The 11,536-nt window shown below is 49.9% G+C and overlaps 1 long non-coding RNA gene across 1 annotated transcript in view; it reads left to right on the plus strand.

The window, feature by feature from the left end:
- The first annotated feature begins 895 nt into the window (after positions 1-895).
- LOC109323885 overlaps positions 896-11,536 on the plus strand; it is a 15,332-nt gene continuing 4,691 nt past the window's right edge. Inside the window, exons 1-2 of the long non-coding RNA XR_002104768.1 lie at positions 896-1,137; positions 1,885-1,892. This is a non-coding gene — a long non-coding RNA (uncharacterized LOC109323885). The remainder of the gene's footprint in view (positions 1,138-1,884; positions 1,893-11,536) is intronic.

Consider the following 11,536-nt stretch of genomic DNA (forward strand, 5'->3'; position numbering starts at 1 on the left):
GCATACTGAGTTCAGCCAATCTCGCAATTTACTGTCTGTATTCTTACACTTAAAAGCAAACAGTGGTGAGACAGATGGTTTAGTTTAACTTTTCCAGTGATCCCTTTCAAGATGGTAGTAAAGACATTTCCTGCCCAAAAGATCTTGCTGTCCAAGGGATGGGGACAGAGGAGCTATGATTCACTGGAGACCCAGTGGAAGGTATTCAAACAATGGTTCTATGACCTAAACACGAGGCAGAAAAGGCATAAGTATGTGGGATGTTACTACTTAGAGGCCTTGTAAAATGAGCAAGCTTTCTAGGAAGGACTGGCAAGAGGATGGAGAGGGAAAAGATTATGAAGGATCATATCTGTGGGAGTCCAGCAGAAAAAATAATGCAGCAGGGAAACCAGCATGGATTCATAGCAGGCAGGTCATGCCTGACCAATCTGGTTTCATTTTATGAAATGGTCACAAAACACTTAGACACAGGAGTAGAGGTGGATGTCATTTTCTTGGATTTAAGCAAGGCCTTTGATTCAGTATCTCATCCCATTCTCATAAATAAATTAAGAGGTTGTGACATAGATGTTTACACAGTCTGGTGGGTGGCAAGTTGGCTTAGCGGTTACACCCAAACTGTGGTAGTAGATGGGTCAGTATCGACCTGGAAGGATGTGCGTAGTGGGGTCCCACAGGGTTCGGTCCTTGGACCTGTACTCTTCAATATCTTCATCAGTAACTTGGATGTGGGTGTGAAGTATACTCTGTCCAAGTTTGCAGATGATACTAAATTGTGGGGTGAAATGAACTCTCCAGAGGGTAGGGAACGATTGCAGGCAGACCTGGACGGGTTAGAAAAGATGGGTTACAATAGGATGCAGTTCAACAAGGACAAATGCAGAGTGCTGCACCTAGGGCACAAAAATATCCAGCACACCTACTGGCTAGGAAGTGACCCTCTCAGCAGCACAGAAGCAGAAAGAGATTTCGGAGTCACAGTGGATGCCAAAGTGAATATGAGTTGTCAGTGTGACGAAATCATCAGCAAAGCTAACCACACTATCTCATACATCAGCACATGCATGACAAATAGAACCAAGGAGGGGATACTTCCCCTCTACATGGCATTAGTTAGACTGCAGTTGGAGTACTGTGTTCAGTTTTGGGTGCTGTACTTCAGGAAGGATGTTTATAGACTCAAGGATCCAGAGGAGGGCCACTTGTGTGGTTAGGGGCTTACAGGACAAGCCCTGAGGAGAGACTGAGGGACCTGGACCTCTTCAGCCTTTGCAAGAGAAGACTGAGAGGTGATGTTGTGGCTGTGTACAGTTTCATTAGGGGAACACAGCAAGGGATTAGAAATGCTCTGTTGATCAGGGCACCTCTTGGGGTAACAAGGAACAATGGTCACAAACGGACAGAAAGCAGATTTCGGCTAGATATTAGGAAAAACTTCTTCACAGTAAGGGTGGCCAACATTTGGAATGGGCTTCCAAAGGAGGTGGTACTCTCCCCTACCTTGGGGGACTTTAAGAGAAGGCTGGATAGGCATCTGGCTTGGGTCATCTTACCCCAGCACTCTTTCCTGCCTAGGCAAGGGGTTGGGCTCAATAATCTGCTGAGGTCCCTTTGGGCCCTAGCATCTATAAATCTATGAAAAAACAATAAAATTCTTTAGTAGGGAGATAGATGCTGCATGAAATAGGCTTTCATGGAAAATTGGGGGAAAAGCCTTTAGAATAGGAAATTCTTGGGAAACTTGGTTAATCTGACAGTGCCAGAGCTTCAAACAATCTGCTTAGCTACATACCTGAGGCAGAACAGGAAGTAGTGCAAACTTCACTGCACTGCTACCAATATACCTTAAGCCTGCCCTGTAAAGCAAGATCCTTTCCAGAGGCAAGCAAGTAAATAGTTTCCAGGCCTACTTAGTTCTGATAGCTCTGCTGAGATTGCCAAAATGGTGCAAACTAGTGCCACCTGTTATAGCAAAGGATCCTTTGTATTAGCCACTCAGTAGACAACAGAGGATGACTGCTTTATTTTCCCAGCTCTAATTTTCAACATAATTTACCCTCTGCAGAGCAAGAGGAAATCCATTAACTGTGCCAAGAAAAAAGGAAAAAATGTTTACATAAAATGCAGACGGAACATGATCTGTTTAGGCTGAGTTACCATCTGTATAACTGCAACAAGCAGGATTAATGATAAAGGTAAATGCCTGAGTATGTCAGACTCTCTAGTCTTGTCCAATTGCTAGAGTCAGGATCACAATGATTATTTTTGTGAGCTATTGCTCAACAAAATCAAAATAGATCAACTGTACTTTGTAGATTTAGATAGTAGGCTCTATGCTGAAACATCAAAGATGATACATAAAGCTCCTGGCAAAAAATAAAGAAAAATGTAACCAGCTTGTCCTCTTTAAATCTAAGTGAAGAAAGAACATTTGGAGTAGCCATCAAATAAGAAGTGACTTTTAAAAAAAGATTAAAAAATAGCAATATGGCATTTTGGAGCTATTTTGTTTATAATGCAGAATTGCTCTCTGATCACACTGGTTAGAAATAAAAAAGTCTATTAAACAAACCCATTCCCCTGCATGCTGTGCACCTCCCTGATACAGTCTGCATGATTTATTAAGATTACAGCATGCTTGGGATCAGATGTCTAATAACATGATCGTTGGAACTCTGGAGAAGGAGAAAGTATGCAACTTCTATTGCCCAACCCTGGACGCTGGTAGCAGTGTAAACCAAACTAAAAAGAATAAACTATTGAGATTAAGGTATCAGACTACATGCAGAATGAAAAATCATTTTGAAAACCATACCTGTTTTCATACAGTGGTTTCCATGTGTATTTCTCAGTAGGGCTGTGTGAAATAGCATCATTCTGCTTCAACTTCTGTTTCAATGGAACAGTGTTTTATTTTAAGTTTTGTTTTGTCATCCTCCTGTGATCCAGCAGGCAGATTGGGAGTCTGCACCTCTGGGAGGAGTCAGGCAGAGCCCCGCAGCCCTCCTGGGAGTGCAGGGGCCCCTCAATCTGCCTGCCAGATCACAGGAGGCTGCTGCTGCTGCTGCTGCTGCTGCTGGCTGGGACTGGTGCTGGATGCAGCCCACAGCCAGTGCCAGGAAGATTGGTCCTCCTGCTGGACCCAGCCAGTAGCAATAGCATGCTGTCATCTGGCATGCATATCCGGGGGTCCACACCCCCCAGGAGGGCTGGGGGAGGTGCCAGAATCCTCCTGTGGGGCACGGCCCCTGGATCTGCGCTGGATGACGGGAGGCTGCTGCTGCTGCTGCTGGCTGGGACTGGCGCTGAAGCCAAAGCCTGGCTTTAAAACTTGAAACATTTCAAAACTTTCAAAATGTTTCCAGTGCCCTTGTTTGTTTTGAAAGCTTTTGTTTCATTTTAATTTTGCTGTTTTGAGCTCAAAGCACATCGAAACAACTTTGAAATGAAATGCCTGGCAAAATTTTGCACGGCCGTATTTCTCAGTCCTACACAAAGTAGATAAGCAACATTTGTCACATTTTATAGGGGAAGAAACTGAGGCACAGAGAGGCACTTACCAAGGTCATTCAGCAAGTCTCTTGATTTCCAGTCTACCACTAAGCCCACTGCCATTATTGTAGGAACATTTATACCATATGCTGTGAATGGGGCCTAGAGGAAATGTTTTGTCTATGTCCAGCCACAGCTCTGCAGAGACTCTGAAAGGCAGAATTGAGGAACTGTTGACAGACACTCAGTAGTGCACAAATGATCAGGTAGAATCTCTTTCAAATAACTAAAGAAATGTAGCAAATGGTGACTTGAGCAGTTTGGGGTCTTTTTTAGAGGGAGGGATACAAAGTTAAATTACAAAGCTTCATTTAAAATCAAAGTTACTGAAGACAATTTGGTAACTGCTTGTGAAGTGCACAGGTATCGTATCTTCTCTGTAGTAAACAGTTTATCTGGGCATCTGGATCTCTCTTTCTGAGAATGTAGCTCCCGATGAAAGCATTGGGAATTACACGTAGTATCAAGGCCCATCTGTGTTTAAGTCAGGCTTAGCCCTTTTCCCACCAAATTTCCCAGAGTTGCTACTGTTGTTCCATTTCACCAGTAGAAACAATGGCAGGAACTCAAATGTAGACAGTGCAGTAGCATTTTAATGACCGTGTCCTATGTTTGTACAGTATCTAGTATAATAAAGTTCTGGTCCATAACCAGGGTCAAACAAATAAATAAATATTTAACTTGGTTTAGGATTGGGTGCTTGTAATATATACAATTTTTAACTGAGGTTTTCCACTTACGTAGAGGAAATAGATTTCCTCATTGCAAATTGAAAATTAATTCTTTTTCATTCACCTGTCAAACACTCAGTTCCGCCTCCCTTGTTTCCCTTTGGAAAAGCTGATGTTCTTATACATCCATCCTGACATAGAGCATTGTCATGCTGCTTTAGGTACTCTTTGTAGCAAAGGCAACTGTAGAATCCTAAAAGCAGGGCTTAACAATTAGCCAAAGGTGGAAGTGTTTTTTTTCAGGGTTCTGCACAAGATTTTCCAAAGTGGAAACTGAATCTGTGGTGGCAACTTGTGACTCTTTAAAGTGGCCTAATTTTCCATGAATGCTGAATGCTAGCACTTTAAAAATCAGTCTCTTGTGAGATATTTGTTTGGCTACCCAAAATTACTAATCACTTTGAAACTCTGAAGCTTAAGTCTTAGAGTCTATGCTAATTACTCACCCCTACATGCACATTCTGTGAGTGTTCTGGGAACTGAAAGAGTTTTGTTTTTAAAGCTCTGAAGTTCACTTTTATAAAACTTGGTTAGTCATTCCCCCCCCTCCTTTTTTTTCCTTCTAAAATAAATTTAAGGGGAAACATTAAATTAATCATAGATACAAAGGCTGCCTGAAGCTAGGTAGCTCATTAAGCTTCTTTTTGCCAAGCTCTGTTTCTTTCAGAATTTTAATCTCTGTAGTATTTTCTTTTTTTTGGGGGGGGGGGGGGTAATATTCTGCAACAAAGAAGTGCTTCACTAAGGCCATTTATCATCCCTTGCCTTGAGCGAAGTCTATACCATTATCTTTGTGCTTGCGTTATACTGTAAAGTTTTATAATTCTGGTATCTGCAGGCTTCTGGAATTTATGCAGTGCATAACAGAGGAAGAAGTGCATTAAAGAAAATGGATCATTGCTTCTGAAAATCCATCCTTTACAGTTCCCTCGCCTTTTAAAATAAATTGCTTATTTAAGCCACCTAGAAGTTTATCAGGGGTAACCACCAGGATCTGGGGGAACGTTTGTTCACCAGAGCGCCCCAAGGGATGATGAGGTCGCTTGGTTATAAACTACTGCAAGACCGTTTCAGGCTGGACATAAGGAAGAATTTCTTTACTGTCCGAGCCCCCAAGGTCTGGAACAGTCTGCCAGCGGAGGTGGTTCAAGCACCTACATTGAACACCTTCAAGAGTAAATTGGATGCTTATCTTGCTGGGATCCTATGACCCCAGCTGACTTCCTGCCCTTTGGGCAGGGGGCTGGACTCGATGATCTTCTGAGGTCCCTATGAAATCTATGAAACTTTCCCATTGTTATTTTCTGGCTTACAGCACCATCTGTGAGTTTCTTAAAAACTGCACATAAAGGCTTATGTTCCCTGATGCTCAGTCCTTGGTTATGTTGAGTTAGAAGCACACTTATTGGTGTGGCCTAAATAAGCCATTAGTGGATTCAACTAGAGCAATACTCTCCATTTGCTGGATCTTCAGAAGATTTCAGGTAAGTAATTTTGGCTGTCTTAAGACATGGATAGATGTACAAGGGGATTCCTTGGGAACTGACCTAATATAGTTGTTTTGTCTATACTTGCCTAACTTGTAGTAAGTGTAGCTGTGCTATAGTCATTTACCCGAAATGGAACAGAAGGGAAATTGTGCCTCTTGGGGCAAAATAACCCTGCCTGGCTCCTCCTGGATCTGCAGCCAGGGGAGCTAGAGCCTGGGGCCAGCACCTGTGCTGTCCCCAGCAGTACAAAAAGCTGCCCTGGCAAGCAACTCGGAGCTACTTGCTCTCAGGAGCCTCTGGGAGGAAGTTGGCCATGCCCCTTCCTGTCCCAGGCTGCTGCGGCTGCAGCTGCAGCTGCTTGCTGCAAACTTGGTCTCAGGAGCTTCTGGGGAGAAGATAGCCAGATCCTTTCCTGCTTCTGGCTACTATTAACTGCTGGCTTGGTCTCAGAGCTTTTGGAGTAAGTTGGCCACACCCCTTCCTGCCTTGGGCAGCTGCTGCTGTTCCTGCCCCCCCGGGAGGGTCCTCTGCTGCATACTGCTACCCACCTCAGGGAAGGGCACACTGCGCTGCACCACACCCGAGCTTCCGCACCCCTATTCCAGTCTGCTGCCCAGCCCACCACCAAACCACAGTTGGGGGACAGCCTGGGGAGAGAGCCTGCACTGTCTGTGGACCCCTCCCCCATCATCACTGTCACAGTCTAAAAGAACCTTGCCTGCCCCAGCTGCCTTGGCAGGCTACCCCCACCTTCACCTCCACTTTCACCAGAAGCAGACGCTGAGTGGCTGAACTGGACAGCTCCTACCCTCACTGCTGCTCTTGCTGCTTTAACTGTTGTTTCTGCTGCTGCCTCCTCTCAGGAGAGAGATTCTCTGCTGCACCACCTGACACCACACCTGCACTGGATCACTTCCTAATTGACTGAGTGCTCCTACCCCCCCCCCCAGCTACCTCACTGCATCTGATCCTGCTCTGCTGCTGAGTGACTGGCTGGAGGCCTGAGGGTCTTCTGGACAGATCTTCCACAAACAAAGCCCCTCCACTGCTCCAGCCATCTTTTACACCTGACTCAGTAGCCTTCCCTAAGTGTTTTATGCCCTTGTGTGGTAAGTCCTATCGCCCACTCCCCCGACTTGATGTTTGTTGTGTGGCTGAGTAAGCCAGCTTGAGTTTCCCCAGCCCTTGTGTGTGTATTTTTTGTTTCCCCTCCCCCCCACATTCTCAAAGCACAGGCCTCATGGGTTTTTTTTTCCTGTGGGACCGTGTCTCAGTGAGCTTCAGCCCCCTTCCTCCCTATCCTCCTTCTCCCCCACAATCCCAGCCTATCCCTACTAGATTCACCAGTCCCGTGGGATATTGTTTTACTTTAATGTCTTCCCTGCCCTCATGGGAAACAATGGCAAGGCAGGAAGCTTCTGGGGGGGGGCAGATGCCCCCACAGAGCTTCCTGCAACCCCCACTATGGGCCTGGATCCCAGCCAAGCTCCCAAGGGGATGCATGCCCCTGCAGCCTCCACCCCAGAGGCAGAGTCCAATCAACCTCCTCCCAGGGGTGAAGAAGCCTGCAACCTCCATTGCAGGGGCAGGTGGGACTCCGGCAGGAGCCAACAGGGCCAGGGAGTCATCCTTGGCCAGGCCTCCCTCCCCACTCTCCCATCATTGGGGACCAAGGGCAGGGGCAGTGGGAAGGGCTCCTCCTCAACTTCCTCCACAGCTGGGGGTGGGAAGGGCAAGGGCTGTGCCCCAAAGCCTAGACCACAGTGCCTGAGGGGACCAGATGCACTACACCAGGCAGCACACCCACTCAGCCGGTCCCTGGCACTAGCTCAGACCCCACCAACATGGCCCCCTGGGGGGAACCACAGCTATGCACAGGTAGCTGCAGGAAGACCCAAAGCCAGGCAGCCTGGACCCTCCACCACCGGCCCTTCCAGCTCGGGCAGCATGGCCCTCTTTCCGGCACTCACCCGCAGGTGTGGGGTGAAGTGCCAACTGCCCAAGCAGGAGAACCTGTGCTTTGTGACCTGGGCGCAGGCCCTGGCTTGAGTAGTTGGGGCCCCCAAAATCATGACAGTCTCTTGCTTTAATGGCAAGGGGGTCTTTTTCCTTGCCTTGGAGGCCTCTGCACAAAAAGCTAGTGGAGAGGGGGCTCATGGTGGAGGGCAAGTTCATCCCCCTCATGCCTCTAGAACAGCTGGGGACCAGGGTGGTACTCGGTTCCATCCCTCCCTATATTCCCAATTAGGCCCTGCTCTCTGAGCTCCAAACCCTGGGGAGAGTTCTCTTCTCCAGTGGTGGCCCTCTCACAGGGGTGCTGAGATCCTGGCCTTTGCCACATGCACTCTTTCCGTTGCCAGGTCATGATTCAGGTGGCAGCGGGAGTGCAGCTGGAGGCTGAGAGGTGCCTGGTAATTGTTTATCAGGGGGCCCCCATGAGGATTTTCCATACAGCAGGGGACCTGCACTGCTTCTGGGGCCAAGCCCTGGGGCACTTGCATCATGAGTGCCCCATGGGCCAGGTGGGGAGGGCATCTACGGGTCCCACTGATAAGAGGGCAGCCCCTACCACTGGTGTCCCAACCCCCTCAGGCCCCCACTGGCATCCCAGACACAAGTACGAGCCCACCGGTGAGCTCAAGGGACCCCGCCCCCCAGTCAAGTCTAGTGGAGTCCCAGGGAGGGTACCAGCAACCAGGGGGAGAGAGGAAGCAGGGCCCCGCTGCCCCTAGTCATACCCTTGTCATGGCTTCCCACCCCGCCTAACCCTCACCTTCTCTTGCTGGGGCCTGTCCACCTGAGAACCACCCCATGGCTGAGTGGGTGCAGGTCCCATCTGGGTGTAAAGTCAAGAGGAAACCCTGGGCACAGCTGGAGTCCTCTGATGTGGAGGACTCCTCGCTCTCTCCCAAGGCCACCACATGGCGGGGGGAAGGAGCAGCTCAGGCTCCATGGGCCTTCCCAGCTGTGCCTAACACCCCACCCCCAGGAAAGATCAAATGGGTGATCCCCACAGAAGAGGTTTCAGGACTGCTAGACAGTCCCAAGCAGGAGCCCATGGGGGAAGCCCTTCATTCTGCTGACCAAGGCCTACCACCTGAAACCACAGGCACCAAGGCTGAGGCCTGCCCAAAGGAAGGCCTGGTGGCAGAGCTGCCTCCGTCTGATCTAGGAGACACAGAGACCCTGGGGCTCACCCAGTGATTTCTGAGGGAGGAGATCCCCTTTTCCAGTACCCCGAGGCAGATGTCAGAGCCACCCTGGTGCCTGGTGAGTCTCTTCCCTCCCCCTCCTAGGAAAACCTCACCTGCAGCCTGCTCCATACCCCCACACCAGAGGGGGTCGTGGTGGGGTCCCCTAATCAACGGGCTGATCTCACTGGGGACCTTGCACAGACCCCCCAGGGCTCCAGCTCTACCCCACCATTTTGTGAAGGAGCCCGAGCCCCACCCCCACCCTTATGCCCGACCCTGTCCCAGGGGGCTACAGAGCTCTCCCAATCCCAATCAGGGTCCGGGGTCCTAGCGGACTGGGAGTTTCAGATGGTGCTGGAAGAGACCTCTGAGCTCCAGGACCAGGAAGAGGATGCCCAAGAACCATCAGGCTTCATGGAGCCTGCAAATCTCTTGGTCCCAGCAGTCCCCAGGGATAAGCTACTTGCATTTCTTGATCATGACTACACCCACCGGTCTACCAGGAGGTTCAGTTAGCTGTGCACTGCTGGGGAGATTTTGACAAGTGTCCTTGCCACTGTGAGGGCACTGGCAGGGGAAGGCAAGGGGCCCAAAAGCTGCAACCCCTGGATCTATAGGTGGGCCCACAGTTTCATAGATGACCTCTATGCTTATGGGAGGGCACTACGAGAACTGGTGGGACCCACACCAGGCATTGAGATGCGTGAGGCCCCTGCTAAACCATTTATTCTACCGCCCCAGCCATGAGGTCATTTAAGATTGCAACCCTCAATGTCCATGAGAAAGGGTCTCTGTAGGTGCTGTGTACTCTTCTTCCTTCAGGAGGGGGGGTACCCCAAGGTATTCTTGCAGGTGGCCCTGACGACTCTAGCCAATGAACCAAACTGCCTTCTGGAGTAGGGAGGCAGGGCCTTTTTTAGTCACCTCATTTGGGGTGGTCACCCTCTTCTCCCTGGGCCTGCAGCTGGACACTATTCTCCAGGACGTTGAGGTGATGCCAGGCTACCTGCTGCACCTCTGGGTCCAGGTGTGAGGGCTGGTCCTGAACCTTCTGAACATGTAAGCCCCTGCGAAGGACCCAGAGTTGACAGATTTCTTCCATGAGGTGGCCACATACATCAGCACCCTCAACCCTTGTTGAGTTCCTGGTCCTTGGCAGAGACTTTAACATCACTCTAGATGTGTGAGACTGGTCAGGCAAGGAGCAGAGCCAGGCCGCCATGGGCATCCTTGGAGAGATCCCGATAGACTACTCCCTGGTGGACATCTGGCATGCCTGTCACCACACTGAACCCCCTGCCTTCACTTACACGAGAGTGGGGGAGGAGCAGGCATGCCACTCCCTGTTTGACCAGGTTTATACCTCTTTGCTGCACTTCGCCTGGGCCCACTCCTCTGACATCCGGCCAACCCCTTTCAGCGCTCACCACCTTGTCTGGGCCCAGGCATCTAGGGATTGGTCTACTGGCATTTCAATGCCAGCCTGCTGGAGGATTTGGGCTTCAGGGAGGTTTTTTAGGAGTTCTGGCTGGCCTGGCAGGAGAAATGGGAAGCTTTCCCCTCAGCTCAGAGATGGTGGGATGTGAGGAAGGTGCGCATCCGGCTTTTTTGCCACGGCTACAGTGGGGGGGCACACCTGGCAGAGGGAGACGGTCCAGGAGCAGCTCGAGCAGGAAGTGCTAAAGCTAGAGAGATTCCTGGCCACTGATTCAACCAACCCATCCTTCTGCAGAGAGTATTGGGAGAGGTGGGAAAAGCTTTGTGCTCTGGATGACCACCACACCCACAGTGCACCTGTCCGCTCGCGCATTGAGCTCTTTCAGGAAATGGGCTGCAGCTCCTGCTTCTATTCCCTGGAGAGGAGGTGGGGGAGCCATGAAGTACATCACCTGCCTTCTGATAGGTGACAGCACCCCCCTCACGGATCCAGGTGATATGCACCAGCGTACGGGCCTTCTAGGTGGATCCAACTGATGCTGAAACCTGTCAGACCCTGTGGGAGGGACTCCTGCAGGTCAGTGTAGGTGACCAGGACCAACTAGAAGCTCCTCTCATTCTGGCTGAGTTTTCGGCCACCGTCCGCTGGATGCCTGGCAACAAGGCTCCGGGCATTGACAGGCTGACCTCGGAGTTCTACTGGGCTTTCTGGAACATCCTTGGCCCAGACCTTGCTGCGGTCTGGGCTGAATCTGAGGGAAGTGGGGAGCTCCCCCTGTCATGCCAGACGGCTGTGCTGACCCTCCTGCCAACGAAGGGAGATCTCTGCAACCTAAGGAATTGGCGTCCCGTGTCCCTTCTCTGCATGGACTACAAGATGGTAGCGAATGCCATCTCGCTGTGCCTTTGTTGCCCTGAGGGGTCAGGCCAACGCTCAGGTTCTTAATATTGCACTGTTAGGAGGGTGTGGTGTACAATTGCTCATGCACACATAAAAATCAAGCACATACTCACTAAGTGCATACACCCCTATTGGGCATACACACTCACACTACTAGCCTCAGGCACATACACTATACACCCCAAATGTTAGACACAGATCACTAATTTGTATATCATGCACACAATG

The sequence above is a fragment of the Crocodylus porosus genome, unplaced genomic scaffold, assembly GCF_001723895.1.
Source record: "Crocodylus porosus isolate Cpor-Errol unplaced genomic scaffold, CroPor_comp1, whole genome shotgun sequence".
Lineage (NCBI taxonomy): Eukaryota > Metazoa > Chordata > Crocodylia > Crocodylidae > Crocodylus > Crocodylus porosus.